At 41.6% G+C, this 16,874-nt stretch overlaps 1 protein-coding gene across 3 annotated transcripts in view; it reads left to right on the top strand.

Moving 5' to 3' along the window:
* LOC130541809 (pseudouridine-5'-phosphatase-like) overlaps window positions 1-16,874 on the top strand; it is a 584,313-nt gene that overhangs the window by 150,950 nt on the left and 416,489 nt on the right. For 2 of the 3 annotated variants that reach the window (XR_008958517.1, XR_008958518.1), the window contains exon 5: window positions 839-1,044. The gene's annotated coding sequence lies outside the window, so the exon portion shown is untranslated. Of the gene's footprint in view, window positions 1-838; window positions 4,401-16,874 lie in introns of those variants that run through there. The other variant, XR_008958516.1, reaches the window with a different exon arrangement.

Raw genomic sequence — 16,874 nt, 5'->3', positions numbered from 1 at the left:
TTGTAGCATGTGTCAGAATTTCATTGTTTTTTATGGCCAAATAATATTCCGTTATAGGGATGGAACACATTTTGCTTATCCATTCATCAGTCGGTGGACATTTACACTTTCTCCACATATTGTCTATTATGAAGAATGTTGCTATGAACATTCGTATATGAGTTTTGGGGGACATGTGTTTTTATTTCTCTTGGACAAATGACTTCATTTCTATAAGACTCTCATGACCGACGGAGACCGCCCACTCTTAGAGGGTGGGTCCCAGTAGGTACCTACCTAGAAGTACCTACAGAATCCAGGATTCTGGCACCGCAAACCCTGAGCAGAATCAAACAGGAAGCACCTACCTCTAAACCTTACACTCTTGACATGGTTCATTCTATCTGCATGTCCTATAGCTTCGATTTGCACCGAATGTCTCAGCCCTTGGGGATCAATCGTGTTCAAAAGGGATAAAAAGCCAATTTCCTCCTGGAGGAAAATGTTGGTGGGTAGAGGGTTGGCCTGAAAACAGCGATGGCTGTATCCCCTGTCAAAAAATGTTTGCAGTGAGGAAGCAGTCCAGTTGATCCAATGATACTTTAATTAAACCGGGCATTCAGGCAGTGATGGATAGAGAGAAGATATAGGATTCAGGTCAGAAGAACTTGGTTCTTAGCTGTGGGAGACACCGTTTGCCCACCCCTTCTTCCATATACCCCGTCATGTCCAATTCCAGTGTTCCACATAGTTAGGCGTGCCCAGGTGACCAGGTCCTCCCAGAAGTGAGCAGACGTGAACGTGCAAGGCATAACCATGTAAGTCTGACACAGGATGTCCCCCCTGCACTTCTTTCCAGCTGACTGCAGAGCTGAGGCCCAGAGGGACGCTTCACGATGTGGACTGAAAATGGTACAAGCGTGACAGCTTGGATCCCTGAATGACTGTGTGGAGCAGAGGCTTCCACTGATCCTTGGCAGAAGCTCTACGCTGTGCACGAGAGTGACCACGTCTGAGCCGTCACGTTCGGTCTGTTTATAGCTGCAGCTTCCTCCACTACCTCTGGTAAGTGATATTTCTCCCCAGAACCTTGGGTCACAGAGATGCTAGCAGCCCCCATATCTTCTCTTCTTCTGAGAATACCTTAAACAACACATGTAAAAAGTTCCATAGCTATAAATTGCAGCCCAAACATCTGTTGTTAGAATTACCATTGGCGTGAGAAATCATGGTTGGTCGGTCATCCCAGAAGCTCTAGGTTTATTCACACAGAGTGGAGCTAGAGATGTACTTTTTAGAAAGCGTGCAAAGAGACCAGTGATCACCGTAGAAAGCTAATCTTCAAAACTCCGATTCTTGGCTTGGCACAAAACTGAGAAACATTAAATGTAAAACCAAAACAACGCTTTGCAACAGACTTGGGACAATTGAAAGCAGTTTTCCCACTAGTTGAATTTCATGGCATAAAAGTTTTCATTTTTGAGGGACTGTAATTATTTAGACATTTGCTCAGGGACACGTTTAACAAAATAAGAACTTTCCAAAGTGACTGTGTTATGTCAAAGAGAGTTCATGTGGCAGAAATAATAGACTCTAATCTAAACACAGGACCTTCTGGACTTGTCTTCTAGTTTATAGCAAAGATTGGATTGAAAACGAGACAGAAATATGGGACATGAATTCCTGCAGTTATGGGTGCCTGGAATTTATTGTGTGTGAATGGTATGGTCGAGTCATACATAGGGGTATAGCATTGCCATCAAGCACATTATATGGAATTAGTGAGAACATGACTGTTACTTTATTTGACTTTAAAAAAAAAAAAATCTCTCACAGGTACACCCTACCAGTTTAAAACTGTGGTCCAACAAAATGTAGAGTGACATCTCTACCAGTGGTTAAAACTACACCTCACAGCATGGGGAAATGGATTTTGTGAGCCCGACAGTGGGAGTGTTATGGGTTCTCAATACATGCAAAATTATAATAATTGTTTCTACTTGCTCTCTGTTTCAGAATCATTAATTGATTTTCCTTATTGTATTTGAATTAGAGTACATTTAAAAATGTTTTATTAATTGCCAACATACTCCAGGCTCCTTGGCAGTAGCTTTCCAGTCTGTAAAAGCTGTTGCTTGTTTTTGTATTATTTATGAAGGGTATGTTTATTCTTTCTTAGCATAAAGAATACTTCTTCCAAGTGCTGGATTGCTGTCAGGAATAATGATGATGTGTTGATACAGGGAAATGGAGCAATGTTTAGGCTCCGGGATCTGTCCTTGGGTCTTCCACTTACTGAGTCGACTTGGAAACTTGGCTTAAATTCTCTGTGTCCGTTTTCTTGTTTATAAAATGAGAATGGTGACCACAGTGTTTCCTTCATTGGGTTGCTGTGAGCATTTAGGAGACTATCAGAATTGTTCTTGGCCCCTTGTCAGTGTTCAATACTTGTGAGTTATTTTAATTGTTCACCTTTGGCTCTTAGCTGGTTTATTTATTCATGAAATGATTATTTAACACTTCCCATGTGCTAGACACAGCACTGGTTTCTTGCAAATTGAGAGATAATTACAAGGAAGCTTTGGTGAGCTTCACACGTGAGGGGGAGACACCATAACCTCCATTCGATGTTGTTGTGGTTATGGCTGAAGTAAATTCTAGAAATGCTAGTGTCAGAGGAAGGAGTTCTCAGTTAAGGTTGAAGAAGATGAGTCTTCACAGAGGAGTTGCTTTCATTTTTGGTGGGGGGACGTTTTGTTTTATTGAACCATTTCCCTCCCGTGAAAGTTTAATACCATAATAACATTGTACTTGAGTGCATATTTGTGCTTCATACATAAAAATACTAAGATTTCCTTCACCCCTAAGATTCAGTCTTGGTCCCTTAGAGGTTCTGTTGTCTCCACTGACAGTGCATGCTGTGCCGAGAAATAGCCCCATTGAACGGGCAGAGAAGAAATTTGGATAACACAAATAGCAGTGTATCCCCATGGTCATACTGGCTGAAGCATCTTTCATATTCCTGAGTGACACCATGCACACGTCTCCATATTGACATGTACATATAGTTACATGTGGACGTATGCTTGTGTATACATGTCTCTTGTTTATGCTGATGCTGGTTAGCTGTGTACTCAGGGTATTTTACTTTAAAACATGGCTAGTTCTAATTAGCAAGTACAGTTTACATCATTCTTAACATATCCTTTTTAGTGATTTTTCACATAATTCGTGGGAGGAAAAACCATGTACAATCCTCCAAATAGTATTTTGTATCAGTGACTGAGTGGACAAATCTCGTAGTTCATAGTGAACGAAACTGGACAGGCCACATGTTAAAAAAAGCCTCATTAAAATCTGTTTTCCCGTCCTAATTATCACAGCAACTATTTTTGTAGGATATATGGATATAGTAGAAAAGTATAAATGAGAAACAAAAAAATCAACCATGATCCTAGCACTGTGAAAACATCATTATAAATGTCTGAGTGTCTGTATACACACACATGTTCGGTTATGGTGAGAAACATAGGCAGAGCTAAGTGTCAAAAAAAGGGTGAAGGTCCCCCAGACAGTAAGAGATACCCAACAGTGTAGTCTAAAATTTGATCTTGTTCAAAAAAAGATCTGGCCTTTGCCCCTTAGCTTCTGGAAGTGACCTCTAAGCCCTTGGGATGTCCTTTCTAAGAGGGGTATCTTTGTTTGCTTTGGGTCACTGGGTTGTATAACACTGTGATTTAGGGTGGGGGTGTGGCCATGCTAGAAAACCTAACAAAGTGATAGAGGGTAGGGGCTTTGGGTCATGCAGTATCACCTTGTCTTCCTGAGCAGCTGGACACTGAGGTCAGTCACATGGTCAGTCTGTCGTTCTTACATGTTGGAACCCCCATAAAAACTCTGGACACCAACTCAGGTGAGTGTTCTTCCATGGCAATCAATACTCCCTGTGTATTGTCACACATCAGTGCCGGGAATGTAATACGGTCCATGTCTGCACAGGGAGAGGACTCCTGCAAGCTCTGCATTTGCAGTTTTCCCACGTGCATCCCTAGATGCCTTTTCCGATTTCTGATTTCCCTGTGTCCCTTTCACTGCAGTAAACCATAACTGGAAGGAAAACAGCTTCCTGTGAGATCTGTGAGTCCTTCTGTGGAATGATTGAACCTGAGGTGGTCTCAGGAAACCCCCCAGAGCCTGCGATCAGCATCAGAAGTGATAACAATCTGGGGTGCTTGGGTGGCTCAGTCGGTGAAGCGTCTGCTTTCATCTTAGGTCATGATCTCAGGGTCTTGGGATTGAGCCCCGCGATGAGCTCCCTGCTCAGCAGGTTGTCTGCTTCTCCCTTTGCCCCTCTCCCTGCTCATGCTTGCATTCATGCTCTCGCTCTCTGAAATAAATAAAATCTTAAAAAAAAAAAAAAAGAAGTGATAACAATCTTGAGGACTGTTCCCTCTACCTTGGTAGCTGGCTAACTTTCACATGGGCATGTAGTCAAATGCAAGGGGAGGCCACAGGAGAGGGTCAAAGTCAGGAAGTGGGATGTGGTGAGAAGGACAAAACACATGGCTCCAGCCAAGAAGCCAGAAACCATTCCTGGGAGTTTGCTAGCGTAAACATTGTTAATCAGGGCTGGAACTTGTGTACTGTCCATGGCATGGTGCATGGATGGACTAACCCTGTTTAACAAGCTGGATGCAGGGGAGCAAAGACCATCGTCCAGTGCTAGTGAATGCTAGAAACAGCACGCTCAGTACAAGGGAGAAGATGTGGTTGTGGGCGTCATCACTGGGAGCTTCCTGGAGGAGGTAGGCTTCAGCTTGGAGGATGAGTGATATTTGGGGAGGCCACTTGAGGAATAGGGGCTTCAGGAGTGAATGTTCAAGCCACTGATACTTAGGGAATGCTTATAGTGCGGGGCATACACCTTTCCTTTTTGGGGGGTGGGTGGGAATGGACCCATGTAGTATTGTGACAAAGTCAAATTTGAAAAGTCTGTGGGTGATCTTGAACCTTGGGTAAAGAGTCTGGGTTCTCTCATACCTGTTTTATTACTTACTGTCTTTAACTATGGCCTTGGGAAAATTAGTTTCTTCATTTGAAAAAATGGTCTGTTAATATTTAATTTAGAGAGCTCTTGTGAAATGTAAGTAAGAAACGTATATAAAATATTTATTACTTTCCCTCACACCTTGGAGATGCTCAAAATATGGGTTTCCTTTTATCCCATCCAAGAATAGCCTGAGGGTTTAAGCACAGAGTTCTATGAGAAATATGGTATATAAGATTTTTTTTTTTCTGAAAGAAAGCAACACAAGTGAAATTGAATTAGAAATAAATTGAAAACAGAGAAAAGGAATTCAATAAAAAAAAGAAAAATACAACTTTAGGTATTTTGAAAATTGATCCATTTTTTACAAAACCCCATGGTCACACAACACAAGAAATGATTAACGGTGGAGAAACTTAACAGATGCTGTCTTTACCAAGTGGCCCTGGTTAACATCATTAGTGATGAGTCATATGGAAATCATGGAGTCCTAACAGGACATGATGAGAAGGGCACCTCACCTCTGAGGACTTCTTCGCCCGAACCCATATCTGCAGTTTCATCATTAGAACGCATCAGACAAATCCAGGTGGAGGGATATTCTAAAAAATATCTTAACTTTCAAGGTCACAAAAAAGCAAGGGAATTCTGAGAAATTGTCATGGTGCAGAAGAGATGAGGAGGCATAATAACTAATGCAATGTAGTATCCTGGATGGGATCCTGGAACAGAAAAATCTCATTATTGGAAAAACTGGGAAATCCTCATAAAGTCTGTAAATACAGTTAATAGTAATGTCCCAAAGTTGGTTGCATGGTTTGGACAAGCATATAAGATGTTCACAATAGGGGAAACTGGATAAAGGTTGTATGGGAAATCTCCATGCTATCTTTACAACTTTTCTGTAAATCTAAAATTACTCCCAAATAAAAAATTTTACTAAAATAATGCCAAACATCACAAAAAGTGTTAAGTAAAGAAAAATTACTCCTGATTTACTACAAGCTCTACAAAGAACTTTACCGCCAAGGAGACCACTCTAATCAAGAGCTCCAGTATCTGAGGGCAGGAGAAGATGGACATGCCAGCTGAAGAAGAGAGAAAGAGAATTGTCCCTCCCCAGTCTTTTTGTTCCATTCAAGCCCCTAGTGGATTGGATGAGGTCCACCCACATTGGTGAAGGTGGATCTTCTTCACTCACGCTACTAATTCAAAGGTTAATCTCTTGCAGAAACACCCTTACAGACACTCCAAGAAGTAACATTTTACCAGCTATCTGGGCATCCCTTAGACTGGTCAAGTTGACACCATTCCATCAACATCTAAACGTAACAGTACATGGTTTCTAAATAGACACTTAAAGGGAACAGCATTCTTTGGTTTTGTGGAGCATAGAGTTTGATAGGGCATATGGGTTTAATGCCATATGCCTTTGCTTCATTGAGGGGGTGAAGATCACCAAAGGAGGAAAGAGACGAGGAGGGTGAATAGGAGGTGGAAATCTTTAAAAGACATTAGGGAACAAAGGTCCAGAGGATTAAGAGCTATGAAATGCGTGAAGTCTGTCCCCCTTTATCTCACTTACGGTATCTTTAATAAAGTCTGCAAAACAGATTCACAAAAAATACTTTGGGTGGACTTCCCATGGAGATGAATTGTGCATGCCATTTGTATTGCATGTTGGACGACTCAGATAAGGGGGTATGTTCTGGGTTGTTGATATAGTACAGTTGTCTGGAATGAATGCTCCTTGGTTTACACCTTCCTATTATTTCATGGCATCAAGGGTTGATTTAATGTGACACAGTTTTTTTTACTTCTGTGCAATGAAGAGGGTTGACATAGGAAACACCAATTTTACCTGCTTCCATCACTACCACAATGTTGGCTAGTGTGCCTGTGTTCTTAAATTCTGTTTTTGTCCTGCCTCCTAGCAGGGTATGATGCCACCTAGTTGGTTCAGTTTCCATGAAAGTAGACCGTACCCTCGGGTTCCAGACAGATTAGATTCTAACACCGTGGAACATCTCTTTCTTTACTGTTTGATCCATTTCAGGGACATTTCATTTTGTTGTAATTACCCAATCTACATTCTGGGATAAAAAATGAGTATACCCAGGGGCGCCTGGGTGGCACAGCGGTTAAACGTCTGCCTTCGGCTCAGGGCGTGATCCCGGCGTTATGGGATCGAGCCCCACATCAGGATCCTCCGCTATGAGCCTGCTTCTTCCTCTCCCACTCCCCCTGCTTGTGTTCCCTCTCTCGCTGGCTGTCTCTATCTCTGTCGAATAAATAAATAAAATCTTAAAAAAAAAAAAATGAGTATACCCAGAAACGTTGCACAAACTGACCGTATGATGGGCAAACTATGGAAAATTCTCATAGGCAAGAAAATATTATTCTTTCCTCTAGCACTGCTGAAAACCTTCAAATTCAGGCAGGGTTCAGACAGCATTGGTTCACCTGAGAGCTTGTAGGAAATGTAGAATTGCAGGTCCCTTCCCCGCCAAGATCTGTGGAATCAGAATCTATAATTTTAACAAGACCCCTAGTGGATTTGTGTGCACATTAATGTTTGAGAAGGCCTGCTCCATCACATGAAATGTGAAAGCTCAGCTGCCCCCACCACTGAAGGGAGAAGGACGCAAAGGAGACCAGAGCTGGTACTTGAGAGTCTGACCCTGGGGTTGAGAAAGCAGATTTCTAACTCCTGTCTTCTTTGTTTTCTGAGAGCCTCCGAGGAGTTTCACCCTAAGACCAAGATGTCAGTTTAACATAAGGACCCTTATTCAAACACTGAGTGAGAAAGGCAGTCCTTTCCTCCCCTTCTCTAAAGCCTGCAAATAGCTGTCGGAACCAAAGGATCATTTTTTTTTTTTTTAAGTGAGTTCTCTTCTGAATATAAAAATAGGCCGTTTGTGTGCTAGGAGAAAGGGCTTTGCTCTATCTGGGACCTCTTCATGTGTTTTATCTGCAGTCTTCAGTCATGGAGGTACGGAGGGCTATGAATCATGTTTGATATTCAATTTTCCTTCTGTTCCTTTTCCTTTTGAAAAGCTGGATGTGAAACCTAGTATCGTTGGAAAGCCCAGAGGAGAATGTTGTGGGGAGAGGCTTGATCTGTGTAAAGGACAAATAGAATTGTCCACGTCTCAGCACTTCTCTGTAACTTTCAACCATGGTCAAATTAAGAGTGATTTATGGCCCACAATATTCACATTCGATTTAAATGACCTCATATTTTCTAAAGCCCATTTTATGTGGTTACAGCTTAAATTGATAGCCTTATTGATAAGATATGGTAACAGGGGTGCCTGGGTGGCTCAGTTGGTGAAGCGTCTGCCTTCAGCTCAGGTCATGATCCCAGGGTCCTGGGATCGAGCCTCATTTGGGCTCCCTACTCAGCGGGGGGCCTGCTTCTTCTTCTCCTCCCTGCTCCTGCTGTCTCTCGCTCTCTCTGTCACTATCTCTGTCTCTGTCTCTCAAATAAATAAATAAGTAATCTTAACAAAAAAGATATAACAAGCCATGTACATGTCAGTCCCCATTTGTAGCCACAAACTCTTAAATGTGACATCTGTGTTTGCTGACTTTAGACCAAGACTCTACATGCAACTCTTACTATATCTCCTCTTTGTCAAATGTCAGATTAGTCTATGTTCGTTCTAAACCTAGAAAGTGTCTATAAGCATAAAGAATGCAATGACAGTCTACACTGATCCTACCTCTGGAATGACTGATGTTTACATTTTATACTACAACCTTCCATACTGCCTTCTAATGAACCTGGAGAATGTGCCTCCACAACGTGGGATCCTTAGATAAAAGATCTTTGTGGGAAAAAAAAATTTTTATATATTGTTCATATCTTTCTGTACAAATTCATAATGTCCTTTGATATCATTGTTACTGGCCAGACATGACTTTATTTGTGAATATTACACATTTTGTCCCATCTGTCTGACATTATTGGGCACTCAGCTTGTTGTCAATGAATCTTCATAGTTTTTAATTGTTTTAACTTTCATCTTTGTTAATAATGGTTTTCTCTGGTTTCCGTGTGGTTTTTTTTGACCATTCAGATTTCCTCCCTCCATCTTTTTTCCCCACTTTTAATTAATGTTTCCTAGTTGTTATAGCTGGAAAACAGGTATAATACAGGTACATTCCATTTTAAAGCCCATAAAGAAAAATACTAAAATATTTGTTTGTAAGACCAAAAAAAAAAAAAAAGAAAAGAAAAAAGGAAAGCATATAGAAGTATAAATGTAAATTGGAAAACCCTGCCTCCTCATTCCCAGCTTTCTTGCAAGCTCTTCCTCCAATTCTCCATTTTGCTGGGGTAATGACCCCTTGGGTCTATGTTCTACCAGACTTTTTAATAAGGACATGCAGTACAGTGTCAGCACATACAGTGTATTTTTCAAATAATATGGATTCACCCCACATAATCTGCCATGTGTACATCTTAGCTATCCTTCTTTTCAGTGCACTCAGATGGGGTTGTACTATGGTAATCACACTTGCATGCCCTTGGACATTGAAGCCCTTGGACACATGGGCACACCTCTGCATCTCAGTCTTGGACTCATCCAAACAGCTCTTGGGAAGAGCCAGAAGTCCCCTCACGGTCCATCACTTTGTGTGCACAGAGGAGATGACCAGCTGGATACAGGCAGAGATGTGTGTGCCTGGGCCATATTTCTCCTGTGAAGAACAGAAGCCCCGTTTCTGACCTAGACCTGGAAAGGAAACACTGCCATCTGCTTCCTCTTTCAACAGAGCATGTCTCACGTTTGAGTGGGCACTGTGTGCATCACCTCTTCTTAATTCTAGAGGCAGTGACAATTCTGTGGATGAGAGCTACTTTCCCAAGACACTTCAGATCACCTCATTCCACATACCTAGGAAGGCAAGAAGGCAGCCCCAACAGAGCTGGAATGCGCCAATAGTCAATGGTGGTAAAAAAAACAATGGATATGGGTTTCAGAAGACTCACAGAAGGATCACTGTGAAAGGCTCACACCAGTTAGAGAACCAAAATCCAGAATTATCTGTGGCCACTCTTCGCCCAAGATGTGGTAGGTCCTACATCTCTGTTAAATCAACATAATCAAGGGAGAGAAGTAAAACTTCTGGATAGTCCGGTGGCTTCGAACTTCTTTCTTTCTTCTTCTTCTTTTTCTTCTTGTGTTCATTTTGAATTGTGTAGCCATGGCCTTAGGTCATAAAACCTTGAATGGCAGAGAATGGATGTGTTTAACTGTTTTATTGAGGGAGAATAAAATATTCATGTTTGCCTCAAGTGTCCGTGTGTTTGATGCTTTGTGAAGTGTTGAAAATGTGGTACCATTTAAGAGCGCTTAAGACTCCTGTGGAAAGGCAGTTTATCTTTACTGGTGAAATGCCAACATCCTACATTTGAGTCTTAGATCTTGTGAGTGGAGATAACAAGTACCCATTGAATATTTCTGGCACTAATAAAAACATGGTTTTCCAGAATGCCAAGGTTTTATTTCCCACCCATCTCTCTGAATGCGTAGTATTTAGGGTGAATGTTGCCTGCGTTCTCAGCTTCTTACACTAGAGAAAGTCTTTGCCTAAAATTTTCATTCCTTCCCAAGTCTGTGAACCACAACAATGAAAACCCAAATAACAAAAATCTGGGATCATAAACAAAACGGTTTTGCCTAAGGCTGAAATACATCTTTGAGTCACAGCTCCCTGGGTGGAAAGACTTTCTGCTGAGATGAAAGAAACCTTTAAAATATTTTAGATATTAAAGTAATTGCTGAAATGATAATTGGCAAAAGAAGAAGTGTTCTATTATTCTATTAAATATTTTAGAAGTGCTAGTGATTAAGACTCTGGAGATGTGTAGGTGGTAGCACAATTTGGAAATATATATATGAAAGCGTTGAAATGTACGTGCAGCAAAAAGCCATGCATAGTGCCCAGCATACGTTAAGAGTTCAATTATTCAATAAATAGTACATAATAGTAGATAGTAAGGCACCTTGTAAGGGACTTTTCGGTACACAGAGATAAATGTGAGCATGTAATAACTGAATAATGTTGATGAGGTGTTTGTTTATGTGTATTACAGTCAAACCTTGAACACTGGGGGAGTTCAGGGAGCCAGCCTCCCACACAGTTGAAAATCCCCATATAACTTTGACTCCCCCAAAACTTTACTAAAAGCCAACCGATGACCAGAAGCCTTACCGACCACATAAAAGTCAATTAACATATTTTTAAATGTGTTATATACTACATTCCTACAATGAAGTAAACTAGAGAAAAGAAAATGTGATTAAGAAAATCATAAGGAAGGGGAAAAAAGAAAATCATAAGGAAGAGAAAATAGATTTATAGGACTATACTGTATTTTTTTTAAAAAACACATACAAGTAGACCCATGGAGTTCAAACGTGTGCTGTTTATAGGTCAGCTGTAGGTTTCTTTGACTGCTAGAACAAAGTGCTACAAACTGGTGGCCTACAATGACAGAAATTTATTCTCTCATATGTCAGGAAGCCAAAAGTCCAAAAGCCAGGGTGTCCGCAGGGACATGTTCCCTGTGGAAACCCTAGCAAATACTCCTTACTTGCCTCTTCTAGCTTCTAGTGGGATCATCCTTGGCCCATGGGCCCATGACAGAATCACTCCCTTCTCTGCCTCCCTCTCCACGTGGCCTTCTTCCCTGTGTGTCTCTCTGTGTCCTCTCTTCTTATAAGGATTTGGAGCCCACCCTAAATTGAGGGCAATTTCATCTCCAGATCCCTAAATAATTACATCTGCAAAGACCTTTCTTCCAAAGAAGGTCACATTCTGAGATTCTGGGTGGACGATCAGTTTTTAGGGAGCACTATTCATCCTTAGGATATCTGGGATGGGGAGGGGATAAGAATATGCCATCCCAAAATATGCCACTTTGGCCAAAGGCTATTTTGAGCTGAAGGGAATTAAGAAGAACCAAATGCAGAAAGAACTCTGCACCCTCCCACCATCTGCCCCAAAGCAGGGCATACATTTGCCTTCATGAAGGTGTTTCCCTTCCCCTCCCCCGTACCAGGAGGAGAACAGCCCTTATCACTGTAGACAGAAGATCAACAAACAAACCTTACTAAGATAATCCTTATCTTCCATTAGTTTCCCCCCCATATATTTACCCTCCCACAATTTACTACCCCCAGAAGCCCAAACCCCTTTGCTTTTTCCTGTCACTTATGTACAATTCATTGTCCTTTGTTAAAATGGCATATAAGCTCCTTAGCCTAACTCCTTCCTTGGGCTCTTCTTTTGTATAAAGACTCCATATGCACAAATAAACCCTTTCTATTGTTAATCTGTCCTTTATCAGTATTCACAGGCCTCATTACTATAACCTTAGAGGGCAGAGGAAAACTTTTTCCTCCCCTGCATGTCCAAGAATGCTGAACTGTCTCCTCAATTTCTCCCCACAAAATTTAAGCCCAGAACACAGTGTCTGGAGTGTGAGGATTCTATATTACCATTCACCCCAAACCCCAGCAGGGAACTAGCAGACCACAGCAAAGTCATGCATGCCACTCTTTAGCTCAGCCTATAGGAGACCTTGAATAGGGACTAAAGCGACTTGCATAGATTTTCTTCCCTTCAATCCCACACTTAGACTTGGCTAGTTCCCCCTCACGGAAAAGAAGGACCTTCTTTGGCCCCAGAATCTAGGACAGTCAGGCCAAGAGCTTTTTCACTGGGGGCCGGTACAGACAACTTGGGGTGGCATGGCATAGGCGACAGTGACAAATAGGCTTTCTTTATCAGGGCAGCCAAGCGAGAGAGAAAGAATCCAAAAGAGTGAGACCTCTTGCCACCCCAGCTTAGTGGAAGGAGAAATTGAGGGAGGGATTCTTTCTCTGTAACAATGATCAAAGAGGAAACTGTTCCCCTGTGATATGACACGGAATATCAGACACTAGAGAAAAAAACACAATGATTGATCATTTCAAATCGAGTTCTTCAAGTTTGCTCGCTTATGACCTACAGACCGCATCTTCCAACCCCCACTATCCACAAGATAATTCTCTGATGGGTCTTAGATTGTATAAAAGAGAGTTTGCAATTTTAAGTTTTAGGAAACTAGGGTCTGTGGTTGTCCCCTGCTTTTGGCTGATAAACAATTTCTTCCCTGTTGCCTATAATTCAGTTATTATAAATATGGCACTTTGGCCTGACCTAGCTAATTCTTAGCAACACCTATAATTGCCATAATAACTCTGTCCTTGTAGCGTGAAAACAGCCATAGACAATATATAAGCCAATGGGTGTGGCTGAGTGCCAATAAAACTTTATTTACAAAACCAGGCAAAAGGCCAGATTTGGCCCATGGGCCATAATGTGTCAACTCCCACTATAAACCATAAATCAAGCTGAGCCTTTTGTCTTTGAGGGAAGGAGAGGCTAAAGGTTAGAGGCCCAAGATTCCAGCTCTGTGTTCTCATATTCATTATCCCTGAATGACTTTTATCCCTTGATTTCAGTGAAGGCAGCCATGCAGGAGGAAGAGGTAATCCAATGTCAGTGATACCAAATGTAGAAACAATGGTATGCAAATCTGTGTGTTTTGAAAAGATCTTCATGTGACTCCCTCTATAACAGCCATCTAGAATTCTTGAGTTCTTTTCATGGAATAGCCTCTCTAAGTTGTAACAATAAATACATCTTCAAGCGTCGGGAAATTCATATGACAATATAAGGTTATTTTCTCTAATGCTGTGGCTTCTATGACATCTCTAAGGAAGCCTCTCCCAGGAACACAATCCCCCCCCACACTTGGGCAAGACTGTCAATAAGGATAAAAATCCCTCTTGCCTCAGCCACAGAAGGAAGATGGCGGCCAAGTAGGAGGAGCCTAGGCTCCTCTTGTCCGGTGAACACAACTAAGTAACTATCAAATCATCCTAAATACCCCTAGAGCCGATCTGAGGACTGACAGACTCCACAACTAAAGGGACAGAAGAGGGCACATCACAGAAGCCATGACTCTTGGGGGAAAAAAATCTCCTTTGGGAATTTTTGCCACTTCAAAATTTCATTAAGGAAGAAAGGCTACAAAATCACCTGTAGCTACATCCATGATAAGTCACGTTCAATCCAGATAGAATAAAGAATGAACACGAATTAGGCACATTTTGTTCTCACTACCAAACTTTAAAAGACAAACTCATAATAACACTTAAAGAAGACAATTTTTTAATAGATTTGAGTCTATGGAGGCTAAAAAAAAAAAGTTTCTCAAAATAATTGCTCTATCTTGCTATTTTCAGTCGTTTCCAACTGCTGAAGGATTTTTAAAAATCTGCCCAACTTATGACTCCCAGGTGCAAAGTTCCTTCTACAGAACAGGTTACTGAAAACCTTTCTCTCAAATTATATTTTGCTACGCACCTGTTAGTGATATGAAATACCCTTATTTTGTATATCATATATCCGGACACAGAGAAGCAAATAGAAGTTTTCTTCAAGTTCAACAGCATAATAAATTAATGATGAATTTTTTTTTTAATCTCTTGTCTTGGGAGAAAAGAAATTGGATTCCCTGCATTTTCTTAAGTGTAAAAGATTTCACCAGATCTCTTAAAATGAGGGATGAAACCTAGAGATAAAAAGTCACAGTTCGCATAAATCAAAAGAGCCAAAGAGCTGAGAACAAGTTTGCAAAAAGATAATTTTAAGCATACATTATAATTGGTCTGCCACAGTACTTACCCATTATCTGCTTTTTTTTTTTAAGTTATTACCAATTTTCTGGGACTTAATGGGTAATTGTGCTAAGGAATTTGAAAGTAAAATGTGACATTTGCATAAAGGTTTCCTGTTCACCTTTGCACTTCTTAGTTTTGGCGGGATTGGTGTTGAAAAAAAAAAAAAGTTGCTCTGTGAAGGTCGTTCTTAAATTGACATAATTCGTGTGAACCTTGACCTGAAACCGTAGCTTGCTCCGCTTTATAAGGTTTGATCTGTGCCTTAATCCTTCCCTGGGAACAAAAGCTTAACTCCGCAAGGATGAAAGCAGGGGGCTTACCAAGGACAACGGATGAGAATCTCATTTCCAGGAAGGTGGCAGGAAAGAGAGAAACCTGTGCCTGTCACCCTGCACGATTAGGAACTGCAGAAACGCATGCCTCCCATGTGTAATCACGGAGGAAAGGTCCTCCTGGCGAGTGCCATCTATCATCCATCGGCCTCTGGCTTGCAAGGGATGAGGGACCGCGGGTAAGCATGCCTTGACCTGTCCGGGATGAAGTCGCCCTCCTGCCTGGAAGGCTGCACTCTGTGACTACCAAAGTGAGCTAATAAGCAGTTGCCAGGCCTAGGAAGAAGACAGGCATGGTTTTGGAAGTTTGCCGGAAGCAGTGCTTATGTATGGCGTGCCCGTAAACACATGTGCACACATACATTTACGTATCAACATATATTTAATGAAAGAAGACGCTGCTTGCCTAACGTGTTCACAGACATAAGTGATGAGCTAATTTTTACTAATTTAAAAGCTTTGGGGCATGAACCTGCACAAGAGTCGAATGTCTTGAAGCTAGCATTTTAAACGTTCAAGATGTTTTTGATATAACAGGAGAGATTGTTAACCTACCTGTCACAGCAGAGGCTCCAGGAAGGGTAGGAGAGAGCTGTGGAGGAAAACGATTCATCTTGTTTATCTTGGAGTGAGTCCTCAGGGTACAGGCTGGCTCCTGTCCGCTGCACTAGAGGTCCACGAAATCCTTTGCCTCCAGCAGAACTTCTTCGCATTTCAAGGTCCCTGCACAGAAGAGCTGCCTCTCTTCAATTTTCTGATTTACACTGACTTGCTCAGTCGCAATTAGGCACAGAAACAGAAATAGCAAAAGCCATTACTGTACCGGCCCTATACATTTCCATCCTGTAGTGTATAACAAATCTACCTAATTATTCCCTTTGCGTTACACATTTTTGCTCTTAAACAGAACACGAGCTCAGACGTTCACATCCTTAGTTTTTATCTCTCCTCCTTTCAGGAGCAAGCTTCTCAAGATACTGGTCCACACTTGCTGCCTCCATGTGCTCACTCCCATTCCCTCCTGGGCCAAGTTCAGCCTGGCTTCTGGCCCTTTCATCCCTGCCCCCCAAACAGTTATCACAAGGACTCCAAAAATTTTGTATCATTAATGGCAGCACACCTGGTTGGGTTTTTTTTGTTTTGTTTTGTTTTGTTTTTTTAAGCTTTGTTTTTATGGGACTTCTTATCAACATGGCCCCTTGGCCACGTCCCTATGGCACATCACTATATCCTCTCTCATATTTCCTTACTTTCCCTGTAACCTTTTCCAGGCTCATCCTCATCTTCCAGATGGTTGTGTGTTAGAGAAGAGCAGGTTTTGTCCCCAGCCCTTCTTGCTCTTCCTCTGGAAGTGTGTCCCCGAGCTACCTTACTGAGTCCGGCAGTTTCGTGGAGAAGCACCTGTCCATGATTCATATGAGAGAGACAAGGTAGAACACTTGCAAAGTGTTCAAACCAGACACTCAGATATTCTAATAATATCCCTAGGGGGTAGGTCTTCATATTCTTATTCCCTTTCAACAGGTGAGAAAACCGAGGCATAGAAAGATTATGGAATTTAGCCAAGGTCAACATCTAGGATTTAATCCAATCTCTTTGTTCTCTTAAACATTACACTCATTGCATTATCTCCTGAGCTGTGGATCTGTTTATCCAACCGCCTCTTTGTGTGTTTTCAAACTCAACACATCTGAAACTATACAAATGAAGTCGGAAACTTGGTCCTTGTTGAGCAATGTCTGTGTCTTCGGACAGGACCACCATCTATCA

Source organism: Ursus arctos, chromosome X, assembly GCF_023065955.2.
Source record: "Ursus arctos isolate Adak ecotype North America chromosome X, UrsArc2.0, whole genome shotgun sequence".
Taxonomy (NCBI): domain Eukaryota; kingdom Metazoa; phylum Chordata; class Mammalia; order Carnivora; family Ursidae; genus Ursus; species Ursus arctos.
Note: the sequence above shows the minus strand (reverse complement) of the source record. Positions and strands in the feature narration are given on the sequence as shown.